This window comes from Schistocerca piceifrons, chromosome 2 (genome assembly GCF_021461385.2).
Source record: "Schistocerca piceifrons isolate TAMUIC-IGC-003096 chromosome 2, iqSchPice1.1, whole genome shotgun sequence".
Classification (NCBI taxonomy): Eukaryota; Metazoa; Arthropoda; class Insecta; order Orthoptera; family Acrididae; genus Schistocerca; species Schistocerca piceifrons.
In genome coordinates this window covers 6555221-6575840 of record NC_060139.1, presented here as the reverse complement: position 1 = coordinate 6575840, position 20620 = coordinate 6555221, and positions in this window count along the sequence as shown.

Here is a 20620-nt window from a genome sequence, read left to right as displayed (position 1 = left end):
GTCTAACCACTGCGCCACCGCACAAGTATGTGCTACCTACTACAGGAATGTCAGAGTAGAGATGGTGGAGGGAATGAGCAGGGACTACGAATAGGCGTCGCTCGGTGCGAGTGTGGGTCGGCCGCAAGGCGTTCCGAGGTTGCGATAAACGCCGTGTTCCAGGTGGTGCAGTGATGTAAGTCAAGTGCCTTCGAAGCAGGAGAACCCAGGTTTGAATCCCAGTTCGGCACATATTTTCACCCGTCGCCACTGCTTCCTCGTAATGTCCCGATAAAGTTGGCACCAATTATTCCTTTCCTTCCCTTTCTCGCTCCTCCTCCATAGCCAATTTTATTGCTATGCAAATTCCCTCCTCTGCTTCATCCAGTGCTTCCTCCCATGAGTAGTGCAACACTTTGCTTTTCTTTGCCAATTTCGGCTGAAAAAAAAGAAATGCGAAATTGGATGTGGGACATCGCGGAATATTCCCGCTTCAGACCCAATAGTTTCTCAAAGTTCCGATAGGTGGCGACGCTATACGTAGCCTCCAAATTTGCTGTTGTAACGGAGGTTCGTTCCTGGCACGCAGCTGTCATTCAGTTTCTTTTGGGGATAAAACTAAAGTATCGCAGGTATGCATAGGCGCTTGCAGGATGCCTACGGAGAGCTGCTGCTGAACAAAAGCAGGGTGAGTAGTTGGGTGAGGCGTCTGTCACCATCGCAACGAGGTCTCGCAAACCCGTCCGGCGACCGCGTGCCGGGCGGACGCGCACAGCCGTAGCCCCTGCTCTGCTGGAACGCGCGGACGCTCTCATTCCAGACGATCGGCGGACGACACTGGAACACCCCGCTGCTCAGCTGCGCTGCCAACACTGCTGACACAGTCGTCCACCTGTTGGGGTAATCAAAGATGCGTGCCCGCTGAGTTCCTAGGCGCCTAACAGGAGGCCATGAAGAGCAACCAAGGACCATCTGTGTGGGACTGCTTGTGCGTTACGAGGCTCATGGTGTCAATTTCTTCTCGAACATCGTCGCGGGTGATGAGACACGTGTTCATAATTTCAAACCGGAAACAAATCGACAATCTGTGCAGTCATCAAGCCGCACCACCTCTCCTCCGAAGAAAAATTTCACAGCAGCTCCCTCAGCCGCTAAAGCCATGCTGACGGTCTTCTGGGTTTCTGATGGGGCTGTTCTGTTTGATGTCGCCCCTCATGGTGCAACGATGAACCATGAAGTGCACTGTGGTACCCTCACAAAATTGAAGAAACGACATCAACTTGTTCGTCGCCACAAAGATGCAAGCTAACTTGTGCTTCTTCATCCACCATACAGCCCGATTCTCGCACCTTCTGACTTCCATCTGTTTCGTCCAATGAAAGAATCACTGCACACGAAGCAGTGCGTGGATGATGAGGAAGTTACTGATGCAGCAAGACGTTGTCTCCGACGCTGACCAGTACAGAGGCACTATGCCGGCGTACAACTCCTCCCAGTAAGATGACGTAACACCGTCGCACTGAACGTAGAAGTCCTGAACAAAATCAGTCTGCTTTTAGAAGAACATGTGTTGCGTTACGTGTTAACGCACCTCATGCATTGATCATCAGTGGTGATATTCCATCTCCTTGCCTGACTGATGTTTTTATATCAAAAGCCATGGAATATTCTCCATCCATTTTCACTGTCCGTTTTGAGCCTTCCAGCGTAACTATTACAAGATTTGTCATCTTCTTTGGTATTCCAAAATGCTGCATTTTCTCCCACATTTTTTCTCTGTTTATACAATCGTAGGCTTTCTTAAGATCAAAAAACATTACCGTCATTGTTCCACAAACTTTCGGGCATGCAGCCCCATATATTCAGCTTCTTCTACTATTTCGGCTGAATACCGTCCAGCCATCTTCAGACTGAATCGAGGTAACTGACGCCTCACTCTGGAGATGACTGGACAGTGTTCAGCCGAAATATTAGAAGAAGAAGCTGAATGTATGCGGCTGCACGCCCGAAATTTTATGGAACAGTCTTTGCGCCACGAAAACATGAAATGCACATTACTGCCATTGTTTTCTTACTGTCCCAGTTTTGATACGGGTTATTTGAGAACAAGTACCTCATCAGTGGTCGACCGATTCTTCATAAATCCCGTTTGCTTGTCATCTGTCTTTTACACTTGACTGTAATGTTTTCTGGATGCTCTAGAAAAACATTTTGTACATGGGCCTAATTAGTGAGATGCCTCTCCAATTCCTGCAAACTTGCTTCTCGACCTTTTTATGGACTGGTACTATGGAAACTACCTCTTTAATTATATTTTTTTACTAAACATTGATCTACCGAATTTTCCCTGATAAAAAACAACTCCAACTTATCCTATTCATTTATTACCCACAATATACAGGCCCAACGCAATATGACTGCTATACTCTGACAACATGACCTCTAATGATTAACACAAAAGAATGGCCATGAGTTATAAGAAATCGTACAATAATACAGCTCCAAAAAATATGAAATTAAAGAAATATGAAACTACCTCCAACTCTTGTTAATTGCCTAACTCATTTCAAATCACGAATCCCAACAGTGCAAACCCCATTCTTTTTCATAAGTCACTTACCTCACAGAAAATCTTCACAATACAAACCACAGCAATTACAGCAAGCAGCAACTACAGCCAGCCAAATAAAAAGATTCTAACTACTACAGACTCTAACTACTTGGAGGCATATGGTTAGCGAAAGAAAGATTTTGTTCAAGGGCAAACACTGTATTTGGAAAATTTACCTTATTCATGTGACATTAAGTTCCAAAAATTATATAGTATTCAATAATTCCACTGCCCAAACATTATCAACCAAACATCCATCATCATACATTTCCTTGCTTATTTTCTTTTAAACACATCATTTCATCCCATTTCTACAATACATGTGCGAACAACACAAAGTCTCCACTAAGAATATCATGTCCATACACTTCACTGTCAGAGACAGCAAAGGACTTGGAAGAGCAGTTGAACGGAATGGATAGTGTCTTGAAAGGAGAATATAAGATGAACATCAACAAAACCAAAACGAGGATAATGGAATGTAGTCGAATTAAGCCGGGTGAAGCTAAGAGAATTAGATTAGGAAATGAGACGCTTAAAGTAGTAAAGGAGATTTGCTATTTGAGGAGCAAAATAACTGATGACGGTCGAAGTAGAGATGATATAAAATATAGACTGGCAATGGCAAGGAAAGCTTTTCTGAAGAAGAGAAATTTGTTAACATCGAGTATAGATTTAAGTGTCAGGAAGTCGTTTCTGAAAGTATTTGTATGGAGTGTAGCAATGTGTGGAAGTGTAACCTCCCCACCGTAATTTTAAAGTAAATGAACAATACTTAATACAAATGGGAGCCGAGTGTAACCTCCCCACAATGGAATCTACTGACAATGACAATTAAACAAAGATTAGCAATCTGACTCAAATATAAGTTCTTCACAAAAAATTGAAGTACATTCAGTGATAAGAAAATTCAATTAAACCGAAATATCGGTCTTTGGCCCTGTGTAAAACAATCAGAATTAAATTCTTACCTCAGTATAACTGGATGTCAAATTTCTGCTCTTATCTTTGCGCACGGCTTGGAGGAACTGCATTGCAAATAATAATATTCCTTTTTTCTGTGATTTTACTGAAAATTTTCTTTAAAAGAAGTGGAATGAAATGGGAAGTGCAATTAAATCTTTAGTTCAATAAAAAATAAAATTTTTGAAAAATGCTTTTCAAATCAAAATTATTATTGGGGGATTTGTTGGAGATTAATTACAATAAATAAATTTTACATTATCTAATGATTATATTAATTAACAGTATACCTCATTCAGCATCTTGACCAGTGTTGCCGACCGCCTACATCACACAACCGCACTGGGCTGCTACTACTGACCGACCGCTCTGCATGACGACTATTAGCGTACTGCACTACATGACGACTAGTAGCAAACTGCACTGCACGACTACTACTGACCGACTGCTCGTAACTAAATCGAGCTACAGACTGCCACGACTACAGACAGAGTACTGCTCTGCATAGCGACAACTAGCGAACTGCTCGCAACACTCGCGCGGTCAAGCGCATACTCTCTGGTCAGAGACGCTGCAATGTCTCGCCATCGCTGCTGCGTTACATACGTGTTTCATAACCCTCCACTGGGGAGGCAAAAATTTGGCAGCGATGGTGAGTCATTTGGACTTGCCAATCGCGGCAAAATTTTTAATTAATTAATAAACTTCTACAATTTACAGAATATTTAGATGTAGTACATGAATTAAATGTTGTGCACACGCACTAAGTACAAAATATATAAGACAAAGACAAGATGTGAGTACAAAACATAGTAACAAATCAGAAAAATGTATATACAAATTATTTGACAGATAACAAAGTGCACAGGCACTGAAAAATTCATTGGCATATTCAGAACAAATAAACAGACTGGCAAAAAATATTATGTTGACAAGTGACATGAGTGCACATGCACTGCAGTTGAGAACATATCAACAAATGATGAAATGTATATACAATTAGTAACAAATGACATAAGTGCATACGCATTGAAGTATTGAATAGTACAAATCATATTGAAAAATGAGAAAAGTGTACAGGCACTGAAGTTCAATAGAAACATATTAACACCTAACATAAGTGCACATGCACTGTAGTTCAGAACATATCATTAAAATAAAAAAATGTATATGCAATATAAAAGACAAGAGTGTACATATACTGTACTTCAGAACAAATCGAAAAATGTCTTTATCATTTTCGCAATAAATAAACATAATGGCAAAAAAAAAATCATGTCCAAAGTGCACACGCACTGAAGAAATGTCTTTAGCATTTTCACAACAAATAAACATAATGGCAAAACATCATGTCGACCAGTGCCATAAGTGAACTCGCACTGGAGTTCAACAAATCGAAAAATGTATAACCAATGAACATAAATGATGTTACCAAAAATTTTTTTTTTTTTTATGTGACAAGAATCAGGATAGGAAAGGGAAGGATTGCATCATGGTTGTAGCACTTTAGATTGCACACAGCTGCTCTGAAAGTCCATATCTTTCCACAGAAGTACAACACCAAGTGACACAACTTGAAGTTCTTTTCCCATCAGAATTTATCAGCGTAGTCAAGACACTGAATTGTCGTAGTAATATTTCATGTTTTCATTTTGGCAGTACATTAGGTACGCCAAACAGTGCGACCATAATAACGTCTTCATCGCTCACGGTGGTGGACAGCATGTCGTGTCAACACCACGCTCTTACAATGCACACCAACGTAGAATTAGTGCAAAACCAAAGATAGTGCTCCATGATCACTGGGATAAACAGGACAAAATGGACATTGCAGTAATTCAGGGTAGTTAGCTCATGAGGTGAAGGACATCAAGTCACATAATATTGACAATTAAAGACTTAATTAGTAGTTTGTGGCATTCATAGCCCAGTTATTGAACATTTCTGTACCAAGTATGTAGTATTACAGAAAAATGTTCATGAATTGTTTTACATAGAATCAGTAGCCTTCTTTTCCTAGTTACAAAGTATAGCATGGTTAATTAATCATTTGTCATTCCAATAGTATTAATCATTAGCCTTTTCCTAATTACAAAGCATTATTAAACAGTCACATTCCTTTCCAGTTACAAAGTATGGCATCGTTAATTAATTATTTGTCGTTCCAATATAGTAAGAATTATTAGCCTTCTCCTAATTACAAAGCATTATTAAACAGTCACATTCCTTTCCAGTTGCTAAGTATAATTAAGAATCATTAACCTTCTCCTAATTACAGTTAATTAATCATTTGTCATTCCAATAGAGTAAGAATCATTAGTCTTCTCCTAATTGCAAAGCATTATTAAACAGTCACATTCCTTTCCAATTGCTAAGTATAATTAAGAATCATTAACCTTCTCCTAATTACAGTTAATTAATCATTTGTCATTCCAATATAGTAAGAATCATTAGTCTTCTCCTAATTACAAAGCATTATTAAACAGTCACATTCCTTTCCAGTTGCTAAGTATAATTAAGAATCATTAACCTTCTCCCAATTACAGTTAATTAATCATTTGTCATTCCAATATAGTAAGAATCATTAGCCTTCTCCTAATTACAGTTAATTAATCATTTGTCATTCCTATATAGTAAGAATCATTAGCCTTCTTCTAATTACAAAGCATTATTAAACAGTCACATTCATTTCCAATTACAAAGTATGAACATTGAAAACAAGAGCTAATTAATGGCATAATTAATAACAATTCGTGGTGTGACATTAATTATTGGCACTCAGTGGCCAGCAAGTATTGAATAGAACAAAACATAGTTCATCATTCAGTATTATTCAGATCATTACGAAGTCATTATTAAAAATCAGTTAATTACAGTCATAGCATTAATAATCACAGGCATTATAAGTAGTCTCATTACAATAAATAGTGGCAGTTATTAGCTAGTGACAAAGCATCATTTTAAATATATACTTTTTTTTGTCTCATTAAGAGGTCATTACTCAAGTGACATACTATTCAGAGCTAATCAGTATTATTCAGAATTTTCTCAAACTGGTATCACTACTTGGGTTTTTTTTTTTTTTTTTTTTTGTTAGCAATGCATTGCGTTGGGATCGATAATTAATTGCTGAGGCATAACACTACTTGCTTTTGACCTATTGCTGCAAATGAGGATAGGTAACGTCATTCGTCATGATTCAGCTGTAGCAAGGTTATGTCACAAGGCAGTATATGTGACCACATTTATAAATGATAAACACAAATGGGTAAAAAAAATAAAAATGCAAGTACTAGAACAGGTATAATAAGTAACAGGTTTAGTAAGTATCATGAAAAGCTTCTCCTGGAAAAATATACAAAATGGATTATTGACCTGAAAGAAGAAACGCACACTATGCTGAAAAGTAGTGAACTTTGAATTAACAGGTAGTGAAATGTGTACAAAAATGTGTTCCATAGCTGTCCTTTCCAAAACTTTCTGTCATCCTACTATGCAATGTAACACCTGCTGTCAAAGCAAACTGCAACAAATACTTAAATAACTACGTAGCATAAATACATAACTTCAACATTATCCTCATCTGTAAAGAAAACTTCATTATCAATACCATCATAACTTCACTATTATCATCACCTGTAAAGAAAAACTTCATTATTCATAATACCATTTCCTTCATCATTATTCATCAGTATTCATTATCATCTGCAAAAAATCACTTCATTACTCATTATATAACTATTCCTTATCACTAGCATATTTCATCACTAAAACTAAGATGTGTAGTTCAGTCTGACAGCCTGCATCAATCACCTTGTATTCTGAAAGAAAATATTAGTTAAGACTGCTATTCTGTGATGAGTATAGTATATTCTTGTTAATGTTTGTTAATCCTGATCCATTTACTTTTCCTCATAAAGTTATTGCATCTTCTATCGTTTATTCCGTAGGTGAAATTCCCATTTCTGTTGAATTTATCTCTTACACGCATCATTTCTTTCTGAAATTGATGAACAGAGATTAGTGTCTTGCATTTAAATCCTATACCCACTAAATAATGACTGGTTTATGGTGACATAATTAACCATACAGCATAACATGACAGAAAACGTAATATGTCAAAGACATTGACAGTGTTCAGATGCAAAAATGTACAGAGAATATCACAATGCAGTAGCAAAAAATGTAAAACAGTCGCGATCTTGAGATGTCATAGGGCAAAAAAAAAATGTCAAAGTCAACTGCTGTGTGTTATATCTTAACTATTCCACAGTGCATATAAACAAAACTGGAATACAATCATACACACAAAAAATGTGGAAAATGTGCACGGTCTGATGTGTAACGACAAGAAAAGCGACCTGCTAACCTTACCTTGTCGGGCACTTGCCAAGAAAAAATGCGATAATCATCAGTAATTAGTTAGGTGAAATAATTGCATAAGTAAATGGCATCATAGCATGTTACATCATAAAGTGGTTTCACTCAATAAACGGTTTAATGTTTGAGATATGGTGATTGCCTTTCGATTTTCTGGTTCTCAAAGTTTCGACGTGTACAACATTGGGGTGAGGGATGCTGCGAATCCGATATGGACCTGCGTATAGAAGTTCAAATTTACTGCACTTACCTTTTAATTTACTGGATAAATAATGTGTACGTATTAATATCTTCTGTCCAACGTGAAAGTCGCGGCGTGTACAAACCTGTTTTTGCTGTCTTCTCCGGCGCTCTGCGGCACGTTTGATGTTCTTCAGCGCAATGTCAATTATTTCGTGGTGTCTTAGTCGCCTACATTTGGGTAATTTTACTAATTCTTTAATTTTGTTCGGTGGTTCAACGTTTTTCAGTATAACAGTCGGAGATAGCATAGTGGATTCATTTGGAATGGAATTAATTACATCTTGGAATGAGAGTATGTGTGTATCCCAATCAATATGTCTTTTGTGGCAGTATATTCTACACAGTTTACCAATTTCTTTCATTAATCTTTCACAGGGGTTCGAAGAAGCATGGTACTTGGATATATAAATCGGAGAAATGTTTCTGGCTCGTAACATGCGTGTCCATACGCTACTACGAAATTGAGATCCATTGTCAGAAATTACTTTCATTACATGCCCTACATGAAATAGAAAATGTTTTACAAATGCTTTCGAAACAGTTTTAGCAGTAGCTTTGCGTAATGGAGTGAAAGTAACAAATTTTGAAGTGAGCTCAACAGCGACAAAGATGTAGCAAAAACCTCTGTTAGTTCTCGGAATCGGACCAAAAATATCTACTGCGGCCATATGTCTTAATTTAACAGGTATAATGGGATACAATGGAGGAATATGTGAAGTGGTGTCTGACTTAGCTTTCTGGCAAATTTTACATGACGCTAAAACTCGTCGTATACGTTTCTCCATGTTGGTAAAATAACAGTTCTGTCTCAGTATAAGAAAACATTTTCGTGCTCCGTAATGTGCGTAACTTAAATGAGTGTACCAGATTAGTTTGTTAACCAGTTCGTCAGGAATGCATAATAACCAATTGTTGCTGTCAGGATGAGAGCGGCGAAACAGAATGTCATTGCGTACAGTGTAGTGGTTTCTAATCGTAACATTATTCTTATCTTGCCAAAAGTGTTTAATTTCTTTCCACACATTGTCTTTATTTTGCTCCTTTGCTATGTCCTGTAATGACGATGAAATAAAGTTTTCAAATGCAACTTGCTGGATGTACATGACACTGAAATTTGTTTTGCAGAAGTTGGTTGCTACGTCTTGCTGATTGTTGCCGAGAGAACGCGATAGTGCGTCTGCTATAACATTTTGTGTGCCGGGAATGTGAACTATTGTAAAATTAAATTCCTGTAAATATAGTTTCCATCTACTTAACCTGTCGTGAGTAAATTTAGCCGAAAGCAAAAATTGTATCGCTCTGTGGTCTGTGTAAACGGTGGCATGTCTGCCATAAAGAAAGTGCCTAAATCTCGTGAAAGCCCATACAACACATAATGTTTCCAATTCTGTAACGGAATAATTTCGCTCAGCAGGTGACAGAATGCGGCTTGCAAATGCGATGTTTTTAATTACTGTAGAGCCATCTTCTTCAATTTCCTGGAAAATGTGTACGCCTAAAGCGGTATTGGAACTGTCAGTGGCAATGGAAAAATTTCTGGTAAGATCTGGGTGCGATAAAAGTGGAGCATTCAACAAAGCATGTTTCAGGTTCACAAATTCAGAATGTGCTTGCTTATCCCATGACCAAATAGTGTTTTTACCTGTTAATTGGCATAATCTAGGTGTGTCTAAAGCGGAGTGATGAATAAATTTACGAAAAAAGTTAATTAAGCCCAAAAAACTACGTAATTGTTTCTTCGTCGTAGGAACAGTAATGTCACGTAGAGCTTGAAGTTTTTCTGGATCAGGTGCAATGCCTTCTGCTGAAATTACGTGTCCAAGAAATTTTATGGAAGTTTTGCGAAAATGCGATTTACTGAGGTTAACTGTAAGTCCTTGTGCATGGAAAGTTTGTAACAGTTGTTCAAGAATCAGATTGTGTTCAGACCAGTTAGCTTCTGCGATAAGAATGTCGTCTACATACGTCGTAATTCTGTCTTTAAGTTCTGTCGGAAGTATTGTGTTCAAACCGCGAATAAAAGCTGCAGAAGAAATAGTTAAGCCGAATGGTAATTTGCAAAATTGATAACAGTCGCCAAAACAGAGAAAAGCTGTATATTTTCTGCAATTTGGATGAAGTTGAATTTGCCAAAATCCCGATTTCAAATCTAGTGTAGAATAAATAGCAGTACCGTGAAATTTCTGTAAAAGTTCCTCTAATGTCTGTGGTCGATCTGTTTCATTAATAATAATGTCATTAATGTGACGTGAATCAAGTACAAGGCGAAGTGAGCCATCTTTCTTCTTAACAATATGTAACGGGTTTATGTACGGACTAACTGCCGGTTCTATAATTCCTTGATCAAGCATATCCTGCAATTCTTTTTTAACATGTTCTCTATGAATATACGGAATAGGATAATGCTTTGCTTTAAATGTGTCGTGCGGTTTGACTTGAAATTCATACATAAAGCCGGACATAGTACCAGGAATGTTGTCAAAAACTGGAGCTTGCTGTATAAGAATTTTGTGTAATTGCGTTCGTTCGTCGTCTGTAGTTGCACTGCTTTGTCTAACTTTATCGGAAATCATTTGTATTACGTCGTAGTCCACTTCGTCTGGAGTATTATAGTTGTGTACGTACGTATCCGTGAACAATGTGGGATTACAGTCTATGTTACGTGTTGCGGAAATGACCTCTGTGCGGTTAATTGTTTGTTCTTCCGCAGATAAAGAGTGCTGAAATTCTAAAGCCAATTGTACATTTTCATCCTTTATCATTAAATAAGAATTCTGAAAATCGATAACTGCGTCGTGTTGTACCAGAAAATTCGTGCCTAAAATAATGTCTGTTGTCAATAAAGGAACAATCCAAAAATTAGAGTGGAAAGTATGACCTCCAATACAAAATGATAAATGCGTCTGTAATTTAACGTCTACACCTTTACTCGATACTGCTCCTTTCACTTTTGTTTTGCCTAAAGGTAGTGTCGGATAGGTATTCTCTTTGTTGCACTCGTTGAAAGTCTCCTCATTTATTACTGATATTGGTGATCCGGAATCAATTACTGCTGAGAATTTCGATGACCCAATTTTAATTTCGATAACAGGATGTGAAATAGTTTTCTGAATAACTGGTCTTTCCTGTAAAAGAGTGTCTCTGATGTCGTCAAAAGTAATTACATTTTCGTGAACAACATTTTGCGTGTCTAAGGTAGTGCTTGTATTATTGGAAGATGCGTCCTGTACATTATCTAGCCAGATTCTATCTGACGTGTTGTTATTATTAGGAGGATTCTGTGGCATTTCGACTATTTGAACTGTCCTATTACTTCTTCCAGACGTGTTACGCTCTGGATGGTACCTACTGTCGGGTTCATTCATAAGAATATGTTCTTGCGTATGATTTTGCTGTTGGTGAGACCGACTGTTATTATATGTACGCTGGTAATTGTGCACATCGTTTTTACGTCTGTCGTAATAGTCATTCCTATACGGTGTATTGCGATGGGAATTGAAATACTGCCTTCTTTGTACATAGTTGTTTCTCTGCTCCCGTGCGTTACTATTTGTTGGACCAGGGGCTATACGTCCACGCGGCGAAACATTAAAGCCTGGTTGACCTTGTGTATTCCATTGTTGGTTAGGTATGCTAACCCGCTGGTTTTGATGTTGTTGTTGTGAAATACCTCTATTGTTACTAAAGTGTTGTTCCTGTTGCTGAAAATTTTGACGGTATTGATAATTAGAATTTTGCCTGTTATTAAAGTTTTGGTAGTTGTCGTTCCTAAAGTGTCTGTTATCTTTCCGATTGAAATTACGTCCCTGACCATAATTGTAGTACTGTTGTTGATCTTGGTTGTTACACGAAAAGTTTTTGTTTACAAAAGAATAATCAGATTGCTGTACTTCCAAGAGCTGTAAAAGATCTCTGAATGCTGAAATGTTTTCTTTTTGCTGCCCCGTTAGAAGTGACACTCGTAATGACCGTGGTAATTTAGAGATGCATAATTGTATAAGTGCGGATTCACTGTACGGTTCACTTAGGTACTGGTTTTGTTGTACCATGTGCTCAAAAAATTGCGTCTCACTGGGAATATTTGAGTTCTCGTAATTCGGCAAACTAATTAACTGATCTTTAATTCCTCGCTGTGTCGTCTTCGACCAGTACGCTGACAGAAAAGCATTCTGAAATTCCTCTACTGAGTAGCATTGCCTCGCGATCGGTCTCATACGAGTTGCCGGTTCGCCTTCCAAAAAACTGCAAATAAATTCAAGTTTGTGTGTTACAGGCCAATTCGGTGGAAGAGCAAAGCTAAATTGTTGAATCCAATCCAGTGGGTGAATCTGCATTCTATCGTTTTTAAAAACTTTAAACTTTCTCACTGACAGAAAATGTTTGTAATCGAAATTATCATCTCTGTGTGATGGAACATGTTCAGGATCGTAAGAGAATCTACTGAACTGTGGTTGATCGGAATCTAAATCCCGTACTCTCTGTAGATTACCCAAATTATACGCGCTGCGTGAGTCTGACAAATGTTCATAAAGTGGCGTCTGTTGTATGTTATTATTAACTGAAATGCTTTTCATCTCTGTTACTTCTTGTTGCAAATTTGACAACTTCCTACGTAACGTGTTGTTAGATGAATCGATCTCATTAATTGTTTGCTGTAAATTTTGAAATTCAGGTGTTTGGTTAAATGAAACCGGTGCAGTATCGTCTGATTTATTGTCATTAGTATTTTCGATAACATCAATACGACTGGCCAATTCATCACATTTTTCAGTCAGTATTTTAACCTGATCATCGGTTTTAGAATCAGACGCATTAATCTGTTTTTGCAACTTACGCGTAGTTTCGCTCAGTTTTTTAACATCAGCTTTGATCACATCGCAATCCTGTGTTAGTTCTAATTGTTCGAATCTGTCTGTCACTGTTTGAATATTTACTGTGTGTGTATCTGTTTTTGATTTAAGATCAGAAATTTCATCGCGTAACTCCGCGTTCACCTGTTCTATGGCATTAATTTTGTCGGACACTGTAGTAATATTATTGTCTACATACGTCTTCGCTTTCGCGAACATTTTATGTTTGTCTTCTTGTCTTTGTGCAGTGATTGTTTCCATGACTTGTCGTTTTACTTTGTTTTGATCTTGAATAAATTTGCGGAAACGCGTATCACTGTTTTGTATGTGAAGATTAAAGCGTTCGTCAATCTGAGTATTCTGTTGATCGAATTTCGCGTCTATCCTTGCATCCATAGTGCGCGAAAGTTCTACCGTCATTGCTTTAAACTCGTCGCGTAATTGTGTAGCTTTTTCAGAGCATTGTTTAGCGACTCCGCTAATTTCGTCTCTGAGTGTTTCTGTTGCTGCTGTTTGCATTTCTCTTAATTCTTGCGCAACAGACTTAATTTCTTCGCTATTTTTTTTGTGAACAAGCCTCAATTTCCGCGCGCAACTGTTCCTTAGTGTCGTGACACTGCGCGGCAACGGCTTTTATTTGTTCACTAAGCTGTCTGGAATTGTCGTCTAATTTTTTATTTAACTGTCTGGAATTGTCGTCTAATTTTTCATTAAACCGTTTGTTCTGCTCACTAAGTTGTCTAAAATCTTCACTCTGTTGTCTTGCCTGTTCATTAAGTTGTTTTTTGAGATCTTTACTACTGTTGTCTTGTTTTTCAAGAATTTGTAGCAACAATGCCTTAAGTGGATCCGACAAAAAATTAGCATTTCTATTCTCCGTGCTGTCTAATGGTGGATCTGGAATTGTTTCGCTTTCTGTAACCATTTGGTTATTTTGAGATTCACAAAAAGGTTTGTCAGTCGAATGTCCACTGTCGGTCATTATTTCGGAATTAAATAGATCCGTCGTACTTTGAGTATCCTGTTCATTTTCATTAGACAAATTTGTCTGTACGTTACTTAAGTTTTCCGAATCGGGTGTGTTAAGCTGGGCAGCGCTCATTACAATGGAGCGTTCTGCGTCATCAATTGTCGTCAAATTAACAGACGAGATAATTGAGTTCGTTTGTTCATCATTAAGACAAAAGTCATCATTAGTGGTTGGAATACACTGATTGTTAGTGAACGCAGGATTGTCATCATTACACTGCGTGTCACATGTCCTATCGGTAAAGTCGTTTGAGCCGGTAATTTCGTTCGTAATACCTCGCGATACACTATTCACAGTCTTTCGCGGCATTTTTACAATAGTCACAATTTTTCACAAAATAAATAAGCACAATGCAAAAGCAATACACAAATACAACAAAGCAACAAATTGCCGTTGACCTGTAGAAAGAAAGTCACAATATTATTAAAAGCGTTGCGCTAAATCCTAATTATATCTAAGCAAATAAGAGCAGATATCTGACTGTTGTTCAAAAGACTCTCAACGAAATACGATCCTGGACTGGGTGTCGCCAAGTGTAACCTCCCCACCGTAATTTTAAAGTAAATGAACAATACTTAATACAAATGGGAGCCGAGTGTAACCTCCCCACAATGGAATCTACTGACAATGACAATTAAACAAAGATTAGCAATCTGACGCAAATATAAGTTCTTCACAAAAAATTGAAGTCCATTCAGTGATAAGAAAATTCAATTAAACCGAAATATCGGTCTTTGGCCCTGTGTAAAACAATCAGAATTAAATTCTTACCTCAGTATAACTGGATGTCAAATTTCTGCTCTTATATTTGCGCACGGCTTGGAGGAACTGCATTGCAAATAATAATATTCCTTTTTTCTGTGATTTTACTGAAAATTTTCTTTAAAAGAAGTGGAATGAAATGGGAAGTGCAATTAAATCTTTAGTTCAATAAAAAATAAAATTTTTGAAAAATGCTTTTCAAATCAAAATTATTATTGGGGGATTTGTTGGAGATTAATTACAATAAATAAATTTTACATTATCTAATGATTATATTAATTAACAGTATACCTCATTCAGCATCTTGACCAGTGTTGCCGACCGCCTACATCACACAACCGCACTGGGCTGCTACTACTGACCGACCGCTCTGCATGACGACTATTAGCGTACTGCACTACATGACGACTAGTAGCAAACTGCACTGCACGACTACTACTGACCGACTGCTCGTAACTAAATCGAGCTACAGACTGCCACGACTACAGACAGAGTACTGCTCTGCATAGCGACAACTAGCGAACTGCTCGCAACACTCGCGCGGTCAAGCGCATACTCTCTGGTCAGAGACGCTGCAATGTCTCGCCATCGCTGCTGCGTTACATACGTGTTTCATAACCCTCCACTGGGGAGGCAAAAATTTGGCAGCGATGGTGAGTCATTTGGACTTGCCAATCGCGGCAAAATTTTTAATTAATTAATAAACTTCTACAATTTACAGAATATTTAGATGTAGTACATGAATTAAATGTTGTGCACACGCACTAAGTACAAAATATATAAGACAAAGACAAGATGTGAGTACAAAACATAGTAACAAATCAGAAAAATGTATATACAAATTATTTGACAGATAACAAAGTGCACAGGCACTGAAAAATTCATTGGCATATTCAGAACAAATAAACAGACTGGCAAAAAATATTATGTTGACAAGTGACATGAGTGCACATGCACTGCAGTTGAGAACATATCAACAAATGATGAAATGTATATACAATTAGTAACAAATGACATAAGTGCATACGCATTGAAGTATTGAATAGTACAAATCATATTGAAAAATGAGAAAAGTGTACAGGCACTGAAGTTCAATAGAAACATATTAACACCTAACATAAGTGCACATGCACTGTAGTTCAGAACATATCATTAAAATAAAAAAATGTATATGCAATATAAAAGACAAGAGTGTACATATACTGTACTTCAGAACAAATCGAAAAATGTCTTTAGCAGTTTCGCAATAAATAAACATAATGGCAAACAAAAAATTATGTTCAAAGTGCACACGCACTGAAGAAATGTCTTTAGCATTTTCACAACAAATAAACATAATGGCAAAACATCATGTCGACCAGTGCCATAAGTGAACTCGCACTGGAGTTCAACAAATCGAAAAATGTATAACCTATGAACATAAATGATGTTACCAAAAAAATTTTTTTTTTTATGTGACAAGAATCAGGATAGGAAAGGGAAGGATTGCATCATGGTTGTAGCACTTTAGATTGCACACAGCTGCTCTGAAAGTCCATATCTTTCCACAGAAGTACAACACCAAGTGACACAACTTGAAGTTCTTTTCCCATCAGAATTTATCAGCGTAGTCAAGACACTGAATTGTCGTAGTAATATTTCATGTTTTCATTTTGGCAGTACATTAGGTACGCCAAACAGTGCGACCATAATAACGTCTTCATCGCTCACGGTGGTGGACAGCATGTCGTGTCAACACCACGCTCTTACAATGCACACCAACGTAGAATTAGTGCAAAACCAAAGATAGTGCTCCATGATCACTGGGATAAACAGGACAAAATGGACATTGCAGTAATTCAGGGTAGTTAGCTCATGAGGTGAAGGACATCAAGTCACATAATATTGACAATTAAAGACTTAATTAGTAGTTTGTGGCATTCATAGCCCAGTTATTGAACATTTCTGTACCAAGTATGTAGTATTACAGAAAAATGTTCATGAATTGTTTTACATAGAATCAGTAGCCTTCTTTTCCTAGTTACAAAGTATAGCATGGTTAATTAATCATTTGTCATTCCAATAGTATTAATCATTAGCCTTTTCCTAATTACAAAGCATTATTAAACAGTCACATTCCTTTCCAGTTACAAAGTATGGCATCGTTAATTAATTATTTGTCGTTCCAATATAGTAAGAATTATTAGCCTTCTCCTAATTACAAAGCATTATTAAACAGTCACATTCCTTTCCAGTTGCTAAGTATAATTAAGAATCATTAACCTTCTCCTAATTACAGTTAATTAATCATTTGTCATTCCAATATAGTAAGAATCATTAGTCTTCTCCTAATTGCAAAGCATTATTAAACAGTCACATTCCTTTCCAATTGCTAAGTATAATTAAGAGTCATTAACCTTCTCCTAATTACAGTTAATTAATCATTTGTCATTCCAATATAGTAAGAATCATTAGTCTTCTGCTAATTACAAAGCATTATTAAACAGTCACATTCCTTTCCAGTTGCTAAGTATAATTAAGAATCATTAACCTTCTCCTAATTACAGTTAATTAATCATTTGTCATTCCAATATAGTAAGAATCATTAGCCTTCTCCTAATTACAGTTAATTAATCATTTGTCATTCCTATATAGTAAGAATCATTAGCCTTCTTCTAATTACAAAGCATTATTAAACAGTCACATTCATTTCCAATTACAAAGTATGAACATTGAAAACAAGAGCTAATTAATGGCATAATTAATAACAATTCGTGGAGTGACATTAATTATTGGCACTCAGTGGCCAGCAAGTATTGAATAGAACAAAACATAGTTCATCATTCAGTATTATTCAGATCATTACGAAGTCATTATTAAAAATCAGTTAATTACAGTCATAGCATTAATAATCACAGGCATTATAAGTAGTCTCATTACAATAAATAGTGGCAGTTATTAGCTAGTGACAAAGCATCATTTTAAATATATACTTTTTTTTTGTCTCATTAAGAGGTCATTACTCAAGTGACATACTATTCAGAGCTAATCAGTATTATTCAGAATTTTCTCAAACTGGTATCACTACTTGGGTTTTTTTTTTTTTTTTTTTTTTTTTGTTAGCAATGCATTGCGTTGGGATCGATAATTAATTGCTGAGGCATAACACTACTTGCTTTTGACCTATTGCTGCAAATGAGGATAGGTACCGTCATTCGTCATGATTCAGCTGTAGCAAGGTTATGTCACAAGGCAGTATATGTGACCACATTTATAAATGATAAACACAAATGGGTAAAAAAAATAAAAATGCAAGTACTAGAACAGGTATAATAAGTAACAGGTTTAGTAAGTATCATGAAAAGCTTCTCCTGGAAAAATATACAAAATGGATTATTGACCTGAAAGAAGAAACGCACACTATGCTGAAAAGTAGTGAACTTCGAATTAACAGGTAGTGAAATGTGCACAAAAATGTGTTCCATAGCTGTCCTTTCCAAAACTTTCTGTCATCCTACTATGCAATGTAACACCTGCTGTCAAAGCAAACTGCAACAAATACTTAAATAACTACATAGCATAAATACATAACTTCAGCATTATCCTCATCTGTAAAGAAAACTTCATTATCAATACCATCATAACTTCACTATTATCATCACCTGTAAAGAAAAACTTCATTATTCATAATACCATTTCCTTCATCATTATTCATCAGTATTCATTATCATCTGCAAAAAATCACTTCATTACTCATTATATAACTATTCCTTATCACTAGCATATTTCATCACTAAAACTAAGATGTGTAGTTCAGTCTGACAGCCTGCATCAATCACCTTGTATTCTGAAAGAAAATATTAGTTAAGACTGCTATTCTGTGATGAGTATAGTATATTCTTGTTAATGTTTGTTAATCCTGATCCATTTACTTTTCCTCATAAAGTTATTGCATCTTCTATCGTTTATTCCGTAGGTGAAATTCCCATTTCTGTTGAATTTATCTCTTACACGCATCATTTCTTTCTGAAATTGATGAACAGAGATTAGTGTCTTGCATTTAAATCCTATACCCACTAAATAATGACTGGTTTATGGTGACATAATTAACCATACAGCATAACATGACAGAAAACGTAATATGTCAAAGACATTGACAGTGTTCAGATGCAAAAATGTACAGAGAATATCACAATGCAGTAGCAAAAAATGTAAAACAGTCGCGATCTTGAGATGTCATAGGGCAAAAAAAAAAATGTCAAAGTCAACTGCTGTGTGTTATATCTTAACTATTCCACAGTGCATATAAACAAAACTGGAATACAATCATACACACAAAAAATGTGGAAAATGTGCACGGTCTGATGTGTAACGACAAGAAAAGCGACCTGCTAACCTTACCTTGTCGGGCACTTGCCAAGAAAAAATGCGATAATCATCAGTAATTAGTTAGGTGAAATAATTGCATAAGTAAATGGCATCATAGCATGTTACATCATAAAGTGGTTTCACTCAATAAACGGTTTAATGTTTGAGATATGGTGATTGCCTTTCGATTTTCTGGTTCTCAAAGTTTCGACGTGTACAACATTGGGGTGAGGGATGCTGCGAATCCGATATGGACCTGCGTATAGAAGTTCAAATTTACTGCACTTACCTTTTAATTTACTGGATAAATAATGTGTACGTATTAATATCTTCTGTCCAACGTGAAAGTCGCGGCGTGTACAAACCTGTTTTTGCTGTCTTCTCCGGCGCTCTGCGGCACGTTTGATGTTCTTCAGCGCAATGTCAATTATTTCGTGGTGTCTTAGTCGCCTACAATTGGGTAATTTTACTAATTCTTTAATTTTGTTCGGTGGTTCAACGTTTTTCAGTATAACAGTCGGAGATAGCATAGTGGATTCATTTGGAATGGAATTAATTACATCTTGGAATGAGAGTATGTGTGTATCCCAATCAATATGTCTTTTGTGGCAGTATATTCTACACAGTTTACCAATTTCTTTCATTAATCTTTCACAGGGGTTCGAAGAAGCATGGTACTTGGATATATAAATCGGAGAAATGTTTCTGGCTCGTAACATGCGTGTCCATACGCTACTACGAAATTGAGATCCATTGTCAGAAATTACTTTCATTACATGCCCTACATGAAATAGAAAATGTTTTACAAATGCTTTCGAAACAGTTTTAGCAGTAGCTTTGCGTAATGGAGTGAAAGTAACAAATTTTGAAGTGAGCTCAACAGCGACAAAGATGTAGCAAAAACCTCTGTTAGTTCTCGGAATCGGACCAAAAATATCTACTGCGGCCATATGTCTTAATTTAACAGGTATAATGGGATACAATGGAGGAATATGTGAAGTGGTGTCTGACTTAGCTTTCTGGCAAATTTTACATGACGCTAAAACTCGTCGTATACGTTTCTCCATGTTGGTAAAATAACAGTTCTGTCTCAGTATAAGAAAACATTTTCGTGCTCCGTAATGTGCGTAACTTAAATGAGTGTACCAGATTAGTTTGTTAACCAGTTCGTCAGGAATGCATAATAACCAATTGTTGCTGTCAGGATGAGAGCGGCGAAACAGAATGTCATTGCGTACAGTGTAGTGGTTTCTAATCGTAACATTATTCTTATCTTGCCAAAAGTGTTTAATTTCTTTCCACACATTGTCTTTATTTTGCTCCTTTGCTATGTCCTGTAATGACGATGAAATAAAGTTTTCAAATGCAACTTGCTGGATGTACATGACACTGAAATTTGTTTTGCAGAAGTTGGTTGCTACGTCTTGCTGATTGTTGCCGAGAGAACGCGATAGT